Raw genomic sequence first — 20397 nt, forward strand, 5'->3', positions numbered from 1 at the left:
AGAATCCATTTTCATTCACATATCGTGAGGTCAGAGGTCAAGGGACTCCTTTGAATATGGTCATGCCAGTTTTTCCTCACCAAATTTGTTTGTGTAACTGCAGTGTTATTTAGCCTCCTGCCCGACAAGCTAGCATGACCTGGTTGGTACCGATGGATTCATTAGGTTTTCTAGTTTCATATGATAACTCTAGCTGTACAACCTGCTACAGCTTCTGAAAGACAGTAAAGTCGGTTAGGATCGCCCGCGATCCCGCCGGTCTCAGAGGGTTAATTGATAAACTGAAGCTGAGTGTGTTTTCTATTCATTTTCAGTTGATGTACTTTACAGCCAGGAAAGTGCATCAACATGATATCACACTGGACATGTTGACCTATGTCGTGGTGACATTATGGCTGTGGTTCAGCTTTTTAAAGTTGTTAGGGTTGACACTTTGCAGGATTGTGACAGTGGCTTCACCTTTAGCCACGCAGAAACAGATTTGGGGGAAGAGCCTGACAGACATTAATGCATTTCAGCAGCTGCTGTTTCAAAGTAACGGCTGTCAAAACACTTTCATCTCCAACAAGTCACACAAGCTCACACACATTGTGTTTTAAACTCAGCAATAAATGAATGAAGATTCAGAGGAATAAAGACGAAGATGATGCTAAGGTGTTTGACAGAACAAACCACATACTGATCAATGAACTCTTCTTAAAGCCTTACTAACAGTAAGAAAAGGTGTCAAATCAGAGGGATTCATCTACTTGTGATAATGAATATGCTCAAAAGTTTCATGGCAATCTTGCTCTTATATTTTGAAATATTTTACTGTGGCTTGACCCTATATCAACCCTATCACCAGACAAGAACACTGATATTGGAGGATTCTGCAAAATCCCAGATAACGTTGGATGACAGGGCTGAGTGGAGCTGAGCTGGGCAGGCTGATGAGAGTGAGAGCATAGCTGGTTGTGATAGCTCGAGGTTACGGTAACGAGCTGGTGAGGCAGGCGGGGAAGTTGGAGGGTAATGATCCTGGAAGCTCAGGTAAATCAAACAGCACTAAGAAATAACTGTGATTGCACAAAACAGAGCGGCCAAGAACGACAAACTACCGCTGTGGTTGCAACAAGGATCTGGAGATGAGTGACTGGAGAACCTGGGTTGATAAACTAGATGGTGATGAGCTAGATGGAAGGCAGGAGAGGAGCGCCACACAGACACAGAGGGCCTTTAAGTATATTTTGATGCTGATACTTTTATACAATTTGAATGCAGGACTTCTACTTGTATTTTTACATATTAGGTATTAGTAAAAGATCTGAGTACTTCTTCCACTGCTGTGCTTCAGTAAACAATTTAACATTAATCATAAACACATTGGTTGTATAGATATGAATGCTGATGACACAGCAAAAAAGTCACATCACCTCAAAGCATGGTAAACGAGACGAGGCCAGTGTTTTAAGACGTGTGGGGTGTGTTGCCGAGGGGGGCTGACGGTATCCAGTTCTGAGTGACTGTATCTGCCTCGTGTCGTTTTGCTTTAATTTACCCATTTACATTTTGCAGTTTTAACACTGGCCTGGCACTACGGGCCAATCAGCTGGCTAGGCCACCGGGAATTCACCCTCTGCTGGGGGGGGGGGGGGCGTTCCCTACTTCCTACACCCCTACTTCCGGCGCCCTTGCATGGACCACACCTATCTTTGAACTTGGTCTTGAAAAAATGTCTGCATACAGTATGTGTTTTATTTATAAAACACATTACACATTATAGTCTGTTCTGGGCTGTAATACTTGAGGAGATTATCTTAAATTCATAGAAATCAGATTGGTCTGCTTGAAAAACAAAAGTCAAAATTCAACCCATCAGTGCCACACAGTCACTCCTCACAGTGTTGAAATCCTTTTCTGCTGTGGAAGATTTCAGAACAAGCCTCAAGAGGTTTGTTTACGTCTCTATTATTTACTCTCACTTGCAGTCACAATTTATATTTAATTGAAGGAAATGAAATGGAAATGGAAAGTGAACCACTAACACTTTCAGCTCCGATTTAAATCTCCAACCTCAGGTGATCTCAACGGAAGAAACTTGTTCTACTAAATAATAAAATATTGGTTTCAAACGTTTCTTAAGATGAAGCAATGTTGAAGCTCCACTTGGACAGATAGGTCCAATTCCAAACCACCAACTCTGTGGGAGGGTGAAGGGTGAGACTTTGTGAACTCTTTTCGTAGTCACACTCACAGCTGAATGAAGTTCCCTTGTTCCGGGTGTAGGGCAGGGGTCAGCAACCTTTACTATCAAAAGAGACATTTTAGACAAAAAATAAATAAATAAATAATCTGTCTGGAGCCGCAAAACATTTGAGCATTGTGATGAAGGTAACACAGTTTATAGTCTAAGTATATAGTATATAAGTCTAATGCAGTGAGGACCAAAGTGCAAATGTACAACAGAGTATTAGGGCCAAATTGAGGGGAAAAAAAATCTGTCATAATATTACCAGAAAAAAAGTCGTAATGTAACAAGAATAAAGTCGGAACTTTACAAGAAAAAGTCATAATGTTACGAAAATGAAGTCATAATATTACGAGAAAAAAGTTGTAATATTACGAGAATTAAGTCATAACTTTACAAAAAAAAAGAAAATAACACGTAAAATTACTACTTTATAATATTATGACTTTATTCTTGAAATCTCAGATTAATTTTTTTTTCTTCATTGTGGCTCTAATACTCCGTCGTACCGTCGTATCATAGACCTACAACAATGATAAATAAAAATGAAAATGTAAACAAAAAAACAGTTATTTATTTCCACTAATTGTATTAAAAATCCACAGGGAGCCACTGGAGAGGGGCTAAAGAGCCTACCCTCTGTCACAGTCTGATCCGCTTCATGCCTGCGCTCAGTGTTTTTCCACAACTCCGCCCTCACCTCACCCCACCAGTAAGCCACTCCCCCCTCATCAGCTCACCTGAGCTCACAGCTGTAGTTCATCAGTTATCAAGCCAGTATTTAAACGTCTCCGTTTCACTCACTCATTGCCAGATTGTTCTTCGCCTCCATGCGAGACGCTCCAGCACTCATCCTTGGACTGATCTTCCGTTGCCGACCTCACCCGTCTCTGACTTACCTGCCTCGTCGTTATTCCTTAAGTTACCTCAGCCTTCTGTCCTCCGACCACGAGTTATGCCTCAGCGTTCCTGGTTTCCTGTCTGCTCCTCTGGGCTGTTTGGTGCATTATTTCCGACGACTGTACCGCAGTGTGTTTCCCTTTCTGCTACCCGCTGGATCACTGTGGACTATTGACTTTGTTTGTGCTGCCACACTCGCCATCGTGTGTGTTAATTCCCTGCTGGCGCTTGTTAAATTGTTTGGTGAAGACGCGTGGTTCACGCTAGCTCCGGACACACCTGTACTACGGTTTCGGCCCACCCGGGTCGAGCGCCCGTACCCCCCCCGAAAGACTCTGAAGGCTTCCAACCTTAAGCTAAAACAGTACCGTGAGTTTTCTTTCCTGCTTGTCCTGGTTCCTGTGTACGCTGTGAATAAAAGACATTATCAACGTTACCTGCCAGTGTTTGTGCTGCATTTGGGTCCATACACCCCCCCCCCCCTTACACACTTTCTCCAAAGGAAACAGGCAATATCGTCAGCATGGTGTCCAGCCACTTGCGTTGCGATCCATTGTCTGGTGGCGGATGCAAAGACGACATCTGCCAGAAGACGGTTAAGTCTCATTTTAGCGACGTACCAGCAGCAGGTAAGCTTGCCTTTTCAGTAACAATTGCATTCTGGTGTTTACAACATAAAAAAACATTCCACCACACTTTATTCTTATATCGTTTTTTCCTTCTTAATTAACGTTTATGTTTTACAATGACATATATTTTAACGTGTTGTGTAGGTTTACATTCATTGTTTGCTGTATTAAACACGTGAAATGACTTATAGACTATATAGGGATAAGGATAAATCAAAAAAGGAAAAGGAAATAAAGATAAATCCCTCTGTGCTGACCTCTGGCAAACATATATGTAGGCTAGGCTATTTATAGTTATTTGCACTGGTTGCAACAAAACATTACATTACTCCACATATTTTGACTTCAAATATGTACCGCTGCCAATAATTTCATTTTCCATGAGTGACCTGGCCAAGAGGGCAGCACAGACATTGTTACAACAATAAAAACAAATGATACAAGCAGACAAATACAACAGTCACACACCACGAGTGAACGAGCATGACATCCAGTTTGTATGCAACACAAAAAAATGTGCTATAACACACAAACAGGTCAATCTCAAAACATTCAGTGAGAAAATCAAGAGCAATCACATCGACCTATAGTGCCACTTTCTCCATCCTTTTAAAATGGACTTGAATTCCCCCGTACATTAGTAATCAGCTCTGACAATTTCAGGTCCTTCTGTCCATTATTCCAGGAAGAAGGAGCAGTGTATTTAAAAGCTTTTTTGCCTAGCTCTGGGACCAACATCTGTAGAACATTGTGAGAGAGCAGGCCATATTGATTTCGGTTTGTGCACATGTACGTATGTACACAGATACGAAGGAACCAGTCGAAGGAGCGATTTATATATAAGAGCCAACCAATGTGTAAGTCTGCGGACATACAGAGACGGCCATTTAGCAGCAGTATACAGGGTACAGTGGTGAACCAGATTTCCACAGCCAGTAATAAAACGTAAAGCACAATGGTAACCAGTATCCAGCTTCTTTAGGCACTGGTCAGGTGCATTCATATAGAGCAGATCATCGTAATCCAATAAAGGTAAAAAAGTGGCTGAAATCAAATGTTTCCTCGCCTGGAGGGAGAAACAGGATTTGTTTCTAAAAAAGGACTGTGTCCTGTCCTGTCCTGTGTCCCGTCTTTTTGTTTACAGGAGGGCAACGTGCTGTACATTCTTCAACTACATGCAAATCCAGAGGCTTGCCTGTAGAGGCATTTTCGTCTCACAAGATCTATTGTGGCATATTTGCTAAAAATGCTTCCCTCTCCAAAGGACCACGGCTGGGAACACAAGATCGAGGTGCTTGTCTTACTTTATAGCTTGGCCCATGGGCTTTCCCTCTCTGCAGTGAGTTCTGCATTTGGGGATTCCCAAAAGTCTGTCAGCTTGCAGCCTTTGTCCATGCTGCAGGTGCCATTGATGGATGCCATATCGGGATCAAACCTCCAGGGAACCAGCATCACAGGGATTACATTAACTATAAGCGGTTTCCATCCATTCAAATGCAGCCCATCTGTGATGCAAGTGGCAGATTCCTCGATGTGTTTATCGAATATTCATACTGCGTATTCAGCTTCTACCAGGCGCTGTATCCTTGCCTAGAGACACCAGTTGCCATCCTTACACCATACAAGGTCCCTCTGCACGGCCGGGTACAGGAAAGGTTCAATTGCCATCATTCCAGGGCTCGTTCTGTCGTGGAACGAAGACCGCTGGAGGGCCACTCTATTCAAGGCCCCTGGAGGTCAGTCCAAGCTTTGCCCCGGACATCATTGCTTGTTGTGCATTTCTGCACAATCTTTGCCTCAAAATGAATGATGTTCTTGATGAAAATGAAGACCTCTCCTATGAAGAAGGAGCTCAGAACATTCACCATGTTGCAGCAGGTGGACAGGAAAGTCCTGGACACCGTATAACGGTCAGGATTGCTGCCCACCTGTCTGCTCTTTTCAGACTACCACCACATGGATGAGCATGACAACCTTTAATGAACTTTGTGTATGATTTTTTTTTGTCAGTTATCTTGTTTGTTTTCTGAATTTTGTGCAAATATATTTTGTGTTCATTTGTGTTGTGCACATTTTGCATTTATCTTAAAGGAGCCGTTCCAATTTAGGAAAAAAAAATTTCATTAAAAACTGCAACCTGGTCATATAAGTTTGTTTTCTCTATTTTTTTCTTCTGCCAAAATGCCACTGACAAGTTGTCATGAGCTAGTGCTGCCATCCACCAGCATGTATGTTTACATGGTTCATAAAGTATAAAGCACACAAGATTACACCTTTATTTAAAGTGCTGGTATGCAGAGGTAGCCCTTCACAGACTTGTATCACCTGTCGGATGACATAAACAAAACACAATTCCCTTTATCATTGAAGAAGTGTCATTAGTTTCTATTCAGTTTCTTTTCAATGTCACATCAGTATACTAATGGTTGCGTTTTAAACACAAGTATGACCCAACTGCCATACATGCTATTGTCTTAATGTCCATTTGAAGATTGCTTCTCTTGCAGTTATACCAAGAATATGCAAAGGATTTTCCTTCTATATTATCTGACCACACATTTCCAAGGCTGTCAAATCTTCAGTAGCAGCAATCAGGTGCTACATTTCACATGGCAAAGCAATGCCACTGCAGTTAGAAAAATAAACACTGAAATCCTTTTGTTGATATAGAATAATGTAGCAGTGGGCATGACATACTGCATGGGTAACAAAACACTCAAGACATGAAGGACACTATGAACGGATACTTAAAAGTTTATTTGTGGTTTTATATTTCAAAATAGATATGACAAATGATTGTGTTTTAAACAATAAACATGAACTCTACAGTTCAACATAAATATTTACCACTAATAACCATAAGAAACAAAAACATAAGAAAAAAAACCAACACTTTTTTCAACCAAATCTATCTGATTGCTGCATGATCTGTTGGTGTTGTTGGTCTTCCTTCTCAGCTTCTTTTTCCAACAAGTCCAGCACTGCCATAGTGCTTTTAGTTTGTTTTTTGTCTTGGGAGGGAGGAACACTCTGGGGGACAGGAGGGAACATTTGAGGATGATGAGGGAACATTTGAGGATGATGAGGCAGCTATGTGTGACTGGGGAGAATGGTGGGGTTTGACAGGCATCAGGCAATGAGGACAGGGCCATGATGCAGGAGTTTCCTCCCCCTCATCAGTTCCAGACCCAGTGGGAGGCCTTTTTAGTTCCTATTGCAAACAATGGCATGTTAGAAATATCTATTCAGCATTCTAAACAGCAATATTTATAATAAAAAAACAACAAACCATTAAACTTGTATTTCTTTTTCAGGTCCTCCCATTTCTTTGAGGACTGTTTTGGGGACACTTGGCCATCAAGGTCTAGTTCCTTCATGATTACCCTGTTACTCAAAATATTTCAGAAAGGATATTGTAATTAAATAAATATTTATCTAAAATACGTAGGTGTATGGGCAATGAAAGGAAAAATAATGAATTGGATAAATAAAAAAACTCACTCATATTTTGTTAAACATTTTTTCCTTTGCAATTCTTAACTTAATTAGTTCCTTGTTTTTTCCCCCCTGAAATTACACAGTACAATCAATTAAAATCAAATCAACACATTTTCTTCGTTCCAAAATACAATGTAACCTCTAATTCCATCATATGGGCACGCAAATAGTCAATCAAATGTCTGTTTGAGGTGAGGCAACTTATTACTCATCCATTGTGAAGAATAACAAAACGGAACTCACATTTGTAGGTAGGTGTTTCCTCCATCCCGGACACAAGGAGCAGTTGCACTTGCAAGGAGTGTGGTTTGTGAGCCGGCACCGATGCAGGCTCGCTGTTGGAGGGTTTTATAACCCACTTCCACTTCCTGCTATTTGGTTTAGGATGGCACTTAAGATGGTGGACCTTCTGCGCAAACGGAGTGGAAGTGGGTAGGGAGAGGTTGAGGGGGTGGTTTGGAATTGGGCCATAATGAAGGAGAGCTGGCTGCAGCTGCAGGAGTCCTGGGGGAGTCAACTACGATGGGGTATTGGGGCCACTGTTAAAAAAAGTAATAATAATCTGAGATTTCAAGTCATATTTTACATGGAAAAAATTGGATATATTTCGAGATTAAAAACAAACAAATTAGAGTAGGTTGCTTCGAGTCATATGTGCGTGTTTTAGCATTTCCTTCATGTTCACATGCTACTGTAGCCTCCAGTTATTTTTACTTGTAAAAAGTTTGGACTGCAGTGTGGCGTGTTTCCTCTGATCGGTAGCTCTGTGTCGCTGTCTCTGCATCCCTCTCGCTTAAGGCTCCCTTAAGACACTAAAATATTTTTTCTTAACAGATGTGTAAAATGTGAGAGAGCCTACACATAACAACATGTTCTGTTTTGTTTGTATAGTGTGTGGAGTGCAACGATTTGACCAAAACAGCACACCACACACTAACAGATCCATTCATGAACAACAAGAGTCCTGACTAAAAAAAATGGAAATCTTGCAAAATCTCTTGCAATCAAACGTGACTTTGGACAACGGGCAGCAACAATTAGAGATGTTAGTTTTGACTTCGTACTGAAAATTCACGAAGGATGGATGGATGAAGTCATGGAGACACGTTAAATAAACACTTGTGTTGTTGCCACAAATCAACAAGTTGCTCTTCCATTTCTGAGCTCCATCCTACTACTACTCTATGCTTTGTGTTTAGCATTAGCTCATGGGTTAGCCGCAGCCGCCATGACGACGGTGGTTGTCCTTCCTTCTTCAGTCAGCTTGGTTCTCTATTGGCTATCGTTCTTTCCCACGTGACTGTGTCATCGGCTGTCCTCGGGGTTCCTTCACACACAACAGGATATCCCATCAGAAATATTGAACATGTTTAATATTTACCATTTGTGATCGGTGCGTCCAGGATGGACGTCAGAGCCGATTGGAGGATGTAAAAAACACTCTTTACATACCTCACACTATTTGGAGAGATAATGTTTAGAACCATCAAACAATCTGGACTTTGCTGATGATTGTCGGGAGGAATCAGGCCCAAAATCGTCTTGATTCTCATGCAGTGTGTAATGTGCATTAGAGACACCTTTGCTGTGTTTAGGACGGTCTCCCTACTCCAGGATGCTTCCCACTGACAAACCTGGGGGGAAGCGGCTGTGAGCTTCACTTCCAAACAGAGTATTATGTCTGTCACATGGTCTGAATGAGATATTACCATATCAGCAGAGTGATCATTTATGGAGTTACTCAACTTCACTGTAAAACATGAGATTAGCATTAATAATGCTGAATGTATTGTGCATAGGCTATAGTTTATTCCTATAATGGATGTGTAAGTTATATTTAAAGCTAAAATAATCTAGCAATTGGAACGTAGGAATACATTTGGGTTTATTTTAGTTTATGGAGTATATGTATGTATGAAATATGTCTAAAGAAAAAATAAATGTATTTATTGTTTTATTGAGAATTTGTAATTATGGAAAGTGTGATACTAAAGAAAGACAAAGACAAATAAGAGGAACAAAATGGATCCTATAAAACTAGACACAGAATAAAATAAATATATAGAATAGAATATAAAATAAAGTTGTTCTATATACTATGTGAGGTATAATGTACAGCAACGGTCTGCTATACATAGCAACGGTCTGTTATACATAGCAACGGTCTGTTATACATAGCAACGGTCTGTAATACATAGCAACGGTCTGTTATACATAGCAACGGTCTGCTATACATAGCAACGGTCTGTTATACATAGCAACGGTCTGCTATACATAGCAACGGTCTGTTATACATAGCAACGGTCTGTAATACATAGCAACGGTCTGTTATACATAGCAACGGTCTGTTATAAAGAAAGAACATACCATAGAACATAGCCATTGACCAATCAGAATCAAGTATTCAACAAAGCCAAACATAAATGTTGCTGGAGTTTTGACCTCTTCAGATTTTCCCTTCTCCGTGCACCTTCGACGTAAGTGCTACTCTGCCTCTGCGTAATAATGCCAGACACAGGCAGGTAACTGCTGCAGACATGTCTCTGATGTTTATTGATGTCATATATGCACATTTTCTTTTCATGCCCTTCTATCTGCCTGAGGCACATTCTTGTATGAATTTCTTATTTAGCTCATCATTTTCTCTCAGAAGACAATGACATTGAAGTGACATTGAATCCTGGGGCCTCCAAACTCATTTGTCAGCAGCCATAATAATGCAATGAATGAGGACTGACTAGGTTCTGAATGGAAATAGCTTCACCAATCTGTCTTTTTACCCAAATTGAAGCCTCGGATTGCTTCGTTATCTCATATTCTCTGTTGAAGAAACACCCACCAGATGATTCCTTCCCTTCACTGGGTGTTTCTCTGGCAAAGCATGAATGAACAGACTGGACAGAGTTTTGGTACATCTCATATAACAGACACCTCAGCTCTTTCTGTCTGAAATGATCCATTTATGTATATTCAGCATCATTAACGGAAGTCTTTTAGGTCTCATTCTCTGCTTAATTACCCCAGCAACGCTTCTGATGGCTTACATCTAATAGCCATGTCAAAATAATCCATTTGATGTAAGAGAGAACAATAATACATCTCTAACACTGAGCAGGGCTGAGAGACCAATCAGTGGAGTGACGTCATGTTTGAGTATCTACAAATGTCATCCATCAAGTAGGCAGTTCACTTTGGTTCAGACATGTGCTCCATTACAGAAAATGTAAATGACAAAAAAAACTAAAAACTAAAAAACGTGTGAGGAAATAGATTTACAGATGAACACAGTCTACTGTGTGAGAGGGCTCTCCTCATAATAGTGATGGGGATTTCAGATAGTTTTTACTCCAGATTGGCTGGGAAACAATTAATGCTGTTATTTATTTATTTTTTTCCATATTATTTTATTGGGAGTAACATCAGGTGTACAGAAACATACAAATAGAGCACAAATGACTGATTGTCTCTCAATATTTTGGTATTTTTTTGCCGATACAAAAAGGATAAAGAACAAAAAACAAATATAAATTAAATACAAAAAAAGAAAAAGAAAAGAAGATTCAAAAAAATATTAAAAAATAAATATTAAGTACACATTGACAGTAATTAAAGTAAATCAAACTTTATGACGTCATACAATTTATCTGATGGTCTATTAATCCGCACAAACACACTACATCCAAATAAAATAAAAACATATACAACAGAAAAAATATTTTTTTAAATTTGTTAAACACAACTTTAATACATTCCTCTACAGTGAACCATTTGTAAATATTCCTTATACTCCTGAGTATCCAAGATCATTTTTATTTTTTTTATTTTTCCTGTCAGGAAGAGTCAGGTAATTTCCAAGATATTCCATGAATCTCAGGACCTATGGAAAACACAGCTGTTTTTACAAGGATAGACTTTGTGACTTGGACATCAAGACAGTGTGTTAATGTTCCCCCTGTGTGCATTTAAGTCTGGTTGACCTGGTGGCACATGAGGTGGTAATAACAAGGGCATTTAGATGATACAGCTCCCAGAGTTTTGTTCAAAATGACACATGTAAAGACTACTGTGGGCAGTAAACACCGTGAGCAGCTACTGGTGTATCTGTTCATTAAATAAACAAAGGATTCATTTGCTTTTCCTTGTTTTAAAAAAAAGTGCGCAGAGGACATGGTGGTCGTTGATCTCATGCAAACCGCAAGTGTTATGGGGTTATTTGGTTACTTTAATTGGAGATTGTTTGTGATCAGCCACTGAAAGCGTTTAAAACGGTGGGATCAACCACTCCTCCTTACTATGATAAAAGTTGAGATGTACAGTATGTGAATACAGAATGTACACAGTTGATATTTGTCCAGGTCTCATCACCCCCCCCCCCCCCCTTATGTTAGCTGGCTAACATAAAGCCCATCTATGCACTCTGACTCCATGACACACATTGAGTGACAGCCCCCTCATTTGCAAAAAGGCATAAAGAAATGTAGAATGAAATGTGTAAAGTAATGTATGAAGAAAAGAATACAGAAATAAATACGTTCGAGGAAATAAATGAGGGGTGAAATGCAAAAAAAATACTTTTAAAAGTTTATAAAAATAAAAAACAAATAAATAAAAGGGAAAATTAAACAAGAGTAAGTAAATAAGGGAATTAATACAAAGAAAAATAAATAAATAAGCAAATTAAAACAGAAATATCAATTTATTTCACATTTTATTAATTAATTATTGACTACATTTATTTTTAATATTATTTTGTTACATTCAACAACATTTATTTTTTTTATTGAATCATTTATGTATTGATTGAATGATTTTGATTTTGGCAGGTTCCGTCCTCCATGAATTTTAACGTCACGAATGCGCCAGAAAACGATTAGTTAAAAGTGAAAGTGTTACGGTGGTTACTTTTTTTTTGTATCTGTTATTTACTTATTCGGTCTCTCTTTCAAACTCTCAAACCAGAGTTGGTGATTGTTCGAACAGTGGAAAGACCAACAGAGATGTTTTTTTTTGTGATCAATTCTTTTTTATTGAGAAGGTAAAGAGAAAATATGTTACACATCATTCATTTTACCCCTTTTATATGTCCCCACCCCCCATACACAGGTACATATACAAAACTATCTTTCCTGGTCTAATGCAAACCCCTATGTCGCAAAGTACAAATACTTCAAACTTTACGGCATTTCAACGTAGTTTTGTGTCGGCGTTTGTGTTATTCCCATTTTTGACACCAAGATTTCCGTTCGTATTTTTGTTCAAAATATCGATCTGCTTGATTACTAGTAATCGGTATCAGTATTGATCCTGAAAAAAACATATCGGTCGACCCCTATTAAAATACGTGTAACATTTGTTATGTCATACACTACGACAGCGCTGGTATTAAAAAGATTACATAACACAAGCTGGATGGAAGAGACAAAAAGCGATGAGATGAAAGTGCATGAGAAGAATTGGGAATGGAAGGACGACGTGGAACACAGACCTCATCGTGTTCATCATGAAAAGCAGGACGTCGAGGTCGGTAACTTTACATTTCACCACCACATTTTCAATCCTATACAAACCTCAGCTAAGCTAGACTCGGCCCTTGTTGGGCCGCCATCATTAATTTGATGCATTACTTAAGATTAAGTGCAAAATAAAATAAATGCCTTTTTTTATTACAGAGGTTCCACTGACATGTGAAATAATGAACATTAAGGCCAGCATACAACCAATTTCATGCTACGTCAAAGAGAAGCCCTTGGTTATTGAGGTGAAACAAACAGCCTCCTTCCTCTAATACAAATCCAGCAATCTATCACACTATTATTAAAGATTAAGCAGCCGCACAACAACTTCCCTTTATCTGCACTGCTGTGGAACTCAGTACATAGGCTACACCTTGTGAGAGACGAGGCCTTTGCACACCAAGTCCGTATTTTTTGTCCAAAATTGTCGAACATATAAAAATAAATACAACTATGTGTCCATCACGTTTACACTCCGACTCCGAAACTTTCGTCCGTCATTATAGTTTTCAGAACAGGTTTGATTTTCTGCATCTGTCAAAAGGCAAAAGAGGGTTGTCTTACCACTCAGAGCCACCGTCCGTGCAAACATCATCATCCAAAATGGCATGATTCACTTTGTCTCTCATCACAAAGCACCTCACAATAAACAAGTAAAAGAATGCAGAATTTAAAGATAGATTGTGGCAGGGGATGGCAGAACAGCTTGGAATCGGAGATGGTCGCAAAACAAATGATGTACGACAGATTAGACAGTAGTGATTGTGCTCTAGGCAGCAAAACGATAGCTTCTTGCTAATGTCATTCTTTCATTAGCCCTGTTTGGGACTAGCTCTATCCATTGCACCCATGTAATTAATTCAGTATTGTCTTGTACTGCAAATTTTCATAACGAATATAATAATAAAACCCATCGGACTCAGTGTGCGAAGTGTCTGTTCATACATTTTTTTATCGGATAATGGATTTAAAAAACGCTTAGCCTATAAAGACCTTCAGTGTCAGTGGGCGACCCGGCTTGTAAGGTTTCCGTCCTGATAGAGGTCTGCATGCCGTCAGGGGTCAAAACTGATACCGCGCCTCAAATGTTTTCAGAAACATCTTGTAGTGTACTGTTTAGCTGTAAAATGAGAAAGTTTGTGACCCGGCAGCCATGTTGAGATCTGCTGAGGAAATACCAAGCACCGCCCACCAGCTGGAGCACAGCCAATAAGAACACTGCCTCTCTGAAATGACCTGTGATTGATCAAAGTCTCCCGTCACGGGCTAGATTTTCTAAAGCCTGAAAACAGAGCCATGATGAGGTGCAGAAGTCTAGTTATCTCTCAGAACACTTGAATTACAATATGCTGAAAGGTTATTGTGGAATTTTTGCCCAATAATGCCAAAAGCTTGTTGCCTTCTGAAGCTTTAAAGCTGGAAAAACCTGATTTTTTTTTTTACAATACTGACAAATTATTTTTCAATTTGCTGCTGTAATTTTTATGCAGGCGTCTCATGTGCAATTATGATCTTAATTATTGATACAATCAACTGATGCTAATAGTTTACCACCAACAAGGGATGCCTTGACTCTGCACATCATGAGGGCCCACTATCAAACAAAGGTTTGGAAACTCGAGTCTCTCATGAACCATCCACAGTTGCCATCATCAATCAATTGTGGTTGGCACATGGTGGATGGCATGCTGGTCCCCCATCTTTTAGCCTCTTACCACACCCACACCGCTTTTGGAGGTAGAGATGGGGGACAGGAGGATGTTCAGGGGTAGATAGAAGGTCAGCAGTAGATGTAACATAGAAGTGGTGTATCATCTGAAAGATGGGAACCTGAGGATTAATTTGAAATGCAGCTCAACATTGTGTGTCAAGTTGTTCTAGTCATGAATTAGAAATTTGCAATGAATTAATCATCAATTAATTAAAAGGACTCTATGTAAAAATCTGAAATTGCTTGTTAACAGCAACACCTGTGGCCGTTAAGTCAACGAAAGTCAGCGTCCTGTTGCTCGCACTCGCACTTCTGCTCGCTCTACATAGACATGAATGAGCACCGCTCAAATCAGTGAGGCGACACACGTCAGCTAAATCCACAATATCACTCTATATTTCAGCTGCTTGGCAGTAATGTTAGCTGACCAGACGAAGGTCTCTCCATGAATCAGTGCTGATATAGTGTTGGCTTTTCCTGCTTCAGCCTCCCGACCGTGGCCGGAGGGAACAGGGCACTGGAGTTTTGGTTAGAGACGATAACGTTTCTCTCTGCGGAGCCCCGTCACTTCACAAGACACGGGAAACCTCTGTTGGTCTGGAGGAGCTGCAGCAGTCATTTCTGCACATTTATCCACTGTACATTCACTAGATATTCTCAGAGCTACTAACTCTTCTGCAGTGTGGAGTGTGCGCGCATGCACCTGAGAGTGGAGCGAAAGAGCAAGTGAGAACGAGCGCGGTGTGTGAGTGAAGGCAAGCAGGCAGAGGAGCAGAGGAGCAGAGTCCAGCAGAGACTCCGGCCCTGGCGTCCTCCGACTGCGGCCAACACTGTTTAACAGTGGGGCTTCACTAGATACAACTTTGCGGTTTTGGTGCTTCTGTGTAGTTTGTGTTGGAGTCTGAGTCTGAACAGCGTAGCCACACGTGCATGGGACACCGACCCGCAATGATTTAGAAGAAGTTACAAACAGTCCCTTTAAAGTACATTTTTAATGTGTATAAGAGCTTAGCACATTGCAGTAAGTATTCCGTCCATTCCATTGCTGTGGTACAAAAAATATGAGTAAATATAATCTGTATCAAATCCAGAATGTACAGAGTCCACACTGTGTGATGTCCTACAACAAGCAGCTCTTCTAGTGACAATGAGAGGCAGCCTCTCAGCTCTTTATTGTTGCAGTGCTGTGGAGTTCCTATAACCAGACAATATTACAAGAAGACAAATATCATTTCTATTACCATTCTGTTGTCTGTGTAGAGTGACATCAGCTTGATGGAGAACAAACTGTACTTTCTTGTTTCTGTCTGTAGTGGGTGGTGGTGAACACAACATTACCAGGCTCTAACACAGTACACAAGAGACATTTAGTGTTTCTTTCATTTGTGTTTTGAAAGTGACAGAACACTTAAAACATGCAGTCGGTGAAGCTGAAAGCCTTTGAAATATTTGCCAATTATTCTAGACAGGCGCGAGGCAACATTTAACTGCTTCAGAAAATGACTCCACCACTTTTATTTTTGACTGTGAAATTGCCCTCGCTGTGAAATGTGTCCCTCTCACTCTGTGGTGTCATCCTCTGAACCAGCTGTCACGTGTTCATCCTCTTCATCTGCGCTGCATCTGAAGGCACTGCATTCTGTTTCACTCACACAGCAAAGCAGCTATTTAGTCAGTGTAACCCTCTGGGAAAACCAGTTGTTTCTAAAACATTTAGAGATATTTCCCTCACTGAAAATTCCTTTTATTTAATAAATAACCACATTCCTTATTTTATTCTGAAATTCATTTATCACTGTTTATTTTATTTCCGTTTTTGCTCAGAGTTCTAACTTTGCATCAGGATGTGTTCTACCGGTCAAAAACTTGACAACAAATAAGCCTATTGGTTCAAAGTCAAATAACTGTTGCTATTGGTGTAAAACATTCCAAGTCCCGCCTCCTCACTCAGGTTAGAGACGCAGTGGAGTGTGGAAAAAACGGAGATTGATGAGAGAGCAGCGGAGAAGCTAGATTTACAGAGTGATATTATTGCTACTTATACTTGATATACTACTGAACAGAGAGAAGTAAAACTATATATGAACCAGTAAGAGCACCGTCACCTATTGAAGCGACCTGAGAACATCTGAGAGCATCGTTTATTCTTTTATTTTCTTGGTGAGTTCCAAACATTAAAGCAGCCGCCGCACATGGCAACACGAGCCAAATGCACTGTGAGCTAGCATAGCGAAATGTTTTGCCACTGAGTTGTATTCTAAAATTATATTTTGTATTTCTTTGGTGATAGAGGCAAAAAGAAATATGTATGTGTAATATGTGTGTGTTATTTACATTGTGTGGACAGAGATAGGGATTATTTAGCTGAATTTCATGGGTTATGAGATTAGCTTGATTCTGTTCATCCCTGTGCTGCTTGTGTGCATAAACGCAAGGTGTCAGTGTTGTGACAGGGAAAGTATTCACATTGCCTTACTCACAATATTCACATATAGTGAGTATTTAATGTTTAAACTGTAGGTTGTTTGCATAATAATCTACAACTCAAATGGGTTCACAATTATTAAAGTCATTTAATAGTGTTGTTTACACTTTACTATTGAGTGGTTTATAATAATAGTGAGGTTGACATATTTCATATGTTAATATTATGATGCAAGTTAATATTGTGATACAACAGTTATCCTACATTCATGGGTTAAGCATTGAAAAGTTGTATTATATGTTGATATTGATAAAATTAAACTGTACAGTTAAGAGCTTGGATAGATTTGCATATATTGCTATATAAGCCGTGTTATTTTACACAGGCTAGGTTTTCTGGATACCCTTGAACTCCGGATTTGGATTGGAATCTCTCCCTGACGAGGGGGATGGCGAGCTACCCGTGCTGAGCACCTGGATTGAGGAGCGCTTTCAACTTTCATCTACCTTGCTGTCAGTGTGGTAGGACTGTGAGGAAGGACCTCAAAAGACAATTGGATTTCAACATTTTATTTTGGGGATTACTTTTATTTTTTAGGGTGCACCCAGTTCAATATACATGTCAAACTGAACAAAACTGAATGCCGGCAGTAATTGTGAATTTATTCTGTGTCAATACAATCATTTTCCTTTAAACTTAATTCTGTGTTCTGCTTACTCATTGTGGTGTCCGATTCCTGTTCATTATTCCTCTCTACGAATCTAGGTTATACTAGTCCAGTGTATACTTATTCATCAGGTGGGTTACATCAGCATTCCAAATTAGGATATTGTAAGAAATATAAGCAGCCTGTGCCAGAAGTCCACAAAGTCATTGTTTTGTCACTATATCACTCAACATTCAAATAAAAACTATAAATGATCAAAGCTGCAAGCAGCGATGAACGGGGCCCTCGCCCCTTGTGCACGTCGGGCGTACTGGCGAGATTCCGGTTGATGCAGCTGTGCATTTCCGTGACCGTCTAACACTGTGCTCATGAGTTAGATGGTATTTCTTGCGTGGAGTGCGTGGTGCTGGAAATGACATATTGCAATTTTGTACCATTTCCTGTATCTATTATGTTGCACTAGAGAACACACACAGTAACTATACATCATGTTGCTGTATATCATGTGTAGATAACACCATGTATATCTCATGTAAATCAGATGATCTTTGTCACAAAAGGCTGACTTCCTCAATATGGGTGTTTAGATGTCTTCAAGCCTGGATTCTTATCCAGCATGTCAAATCTGGGGCAGATTGGACAAAGTAAAGTCCAGTTGCAACAGCTTCCTGTGCCATGGCAAAACAGGCAAACTGCCTGCCTTGTCACAGCAACACCATTACATGAAAACCCAAAAGCTTTGCAATTTAGCATTGTCAAGGTTATGAGATTCTGAATCTTGAATCCTCTAGGAGTTTTGAAAAAGAAAAAAATACCTATTAAGTGCCTAAAATGCAGTATTGTGACATGATCTATGACACCATCGCTCAAGGTATCGACTATTCCTTTGCAATTTAGCATAACATTAGCTGGAGGGTTATACCAACCAAATTTGAAAAGAATCCGATAAACCCTCAAGGAGAAGTACTAAAAAGTTTGCATGAAATACTAATAATAATATTCAAAATGGCAAACTGCTGATTGGGCTGAGGGTCTCAATAGCAAGAAAATGTTGTGAATTTGCGGTGAGAACCTTTTTGCGCAGTGATGGTGGTATAGTGGTGAGCATAGCTGCCTTCCAAGCAGTTGACCTGGGTTCAATTCCCAGCCATCGCACTTCTTTTCTTCTTCTAATGACAGTATACTGTTGCTTGGTTTTGTTGTCAGAAAGTAAGCAGTAAAGTTTGGGACACACCAAGCCGACATCAAAGAACTCGCGACAACGAAGGCCACCTCTTGTGTCACCTCACGTCACCTTTGTTTTAGCCGACAAGTTGAACTTGAACACACCGCAAAGACTACAGCCAACGAATAGTTAGCACGTACGTTCTTAGCCTGCCTGAGTGAGTCCTCTGTACTCCCTGTCATACCCCTCTTTGATGAGGCCGACAATTGCAGAGTCGTCAGAGAACTTCTGCAGGTGACAGGTTGGTGAGTTGTGGGTGAAGTCTGCAGTGTAGATGGTGAAGAGTAACGGAGCCAAGACCGTTCCCTGCGGGGCCCCCGTACTGTAGACTACCATGTCGGACACACAGTCCTTTATCCTCACATACTGTGGACGGTTGGTGAGGTAGTCCAGTATCCAGGATGTGAGGTGAAGGTCTACTCCTGTGTTCCCCAGAAGTGCAGGCTGTATGGTGTTGAAAGCACTGGAGAAATCCAAGAACATGATTCTCACAGTGCTCCCAGGCTTCTCCAGGTGAGAGAGAGCTCGGTATCGGAGGAAGATGACGACGTCGTCCACCCCGATGCCAGGTTGGTAGGCAAACTGTAGTGGGTCCATCGATGGGCTCACTAGGGGGCGGAGATGAGCACCACACTCAACACAGTCACACCAAGCCGACATTAAAGAACTAGCGCAACAAAGACCGCCTGTTACGCCACCTCACGTCACCTCACGTCACCTCATGTCACCTTTGTTTTGGCCGACAAGTTGCAACTTGAACACACCGCAAACACTACAGCCGACAGCAGGTTGGCACGTACATTCTTCGCCTGCCTGAGATGAAATAACTTTCCCTACCAGCAGGTCGCGATAGTCTGCATTTGTAAATCTGTATTGGTAAAACTGATCTCATTGTTCCAAAGAAGAGAGTTGTTATAATTGAGCCATTTATATTGGTGACATGTAAACATGTCAGACGAAAGTCAACTGGACTGCGACAAGGATGGGATTTGACCATACGTGTGCAGAGCACTATGAGTTAGCAGTCCATCGTCTTAACCATGTAGACGTAAATAACATGGCCTGCAACGAGGATGGGATTCGAACCCACGCGTGCAAAGCACAATGGATTAGCAGTCCATCGCCTTAACGGCCACTGTGTTTTACAGTAAGAGTCTGACCTAGGTCAGCTTCCAGAGACACAATGGATAAGCTTGGAATGGAAGTAAGGAGGAGGAGGCGATCAAGTAGGAGCTACACAAGTGCTCCTTGTACAGGGGAATTAGCTCAAATGGTAGAGTGCGCAATTAGCATGCGAGAGGTAGTGGGATCAATGCTGGCATTCTCCATGAGTTCATAGGACTAAGGTCTCTTCTGTGTATGTAATTCATGGACAAATTGACTGGAGTTTCAAATTGGTGGCACCTGGAGAGCGTTAGTGTGGTTCTGCCGATGAATGAGCTTCTACGATTTCCATTTCTCTTTACAAATCATCTTTCCGTCATGTCATCCATTTTTACTGCGGATACAGCCAATCAAAGCTCTTGATTCCATTTTCAGGCAACAAATTGTGCGGCGGATTGCCGCTCACCTCATTCATTTTTTAAGCTGAGCTAAACT

General features: G+C 40.5%; 1 long non-coding RNA gene across 1 annotated transcript; it reads left to right on the top strand.

Annotated features, from left to right (window-relative positions):
• The first annotated feature begins 2818 nt into the window (after positions 1 to 2818).
• LOC141783795 (uncharacterized) lies at positions 2819 to 5908 on the top strand. The gene is made up of 2 exons (XR_012597359.1): positions 2819 to 3759; positions 4904 to 5908. It is a non-coding gene; the product is annotated as an uncharacterized LOC141783795 (long non-coding RNA).
• The last annotated feature ends 14489 nt before the right edge of the window (positions 5909 to 20397 follow it).

Source organism: Sebastes fasciatus, chromosome 15 (assembly GCF_043250625.1).
Source record: "Sebastes fasciatus isolate fSebFas1 chromosome 15, fSebFas1.pri, whole genome shotgun sequence".
Lineage (NCBI taxonomy): Eukaryota > Metazoa > Chordata > Actinopteri > Perciformes > Sebastidae > Sebastes > Sebastes fasciatus.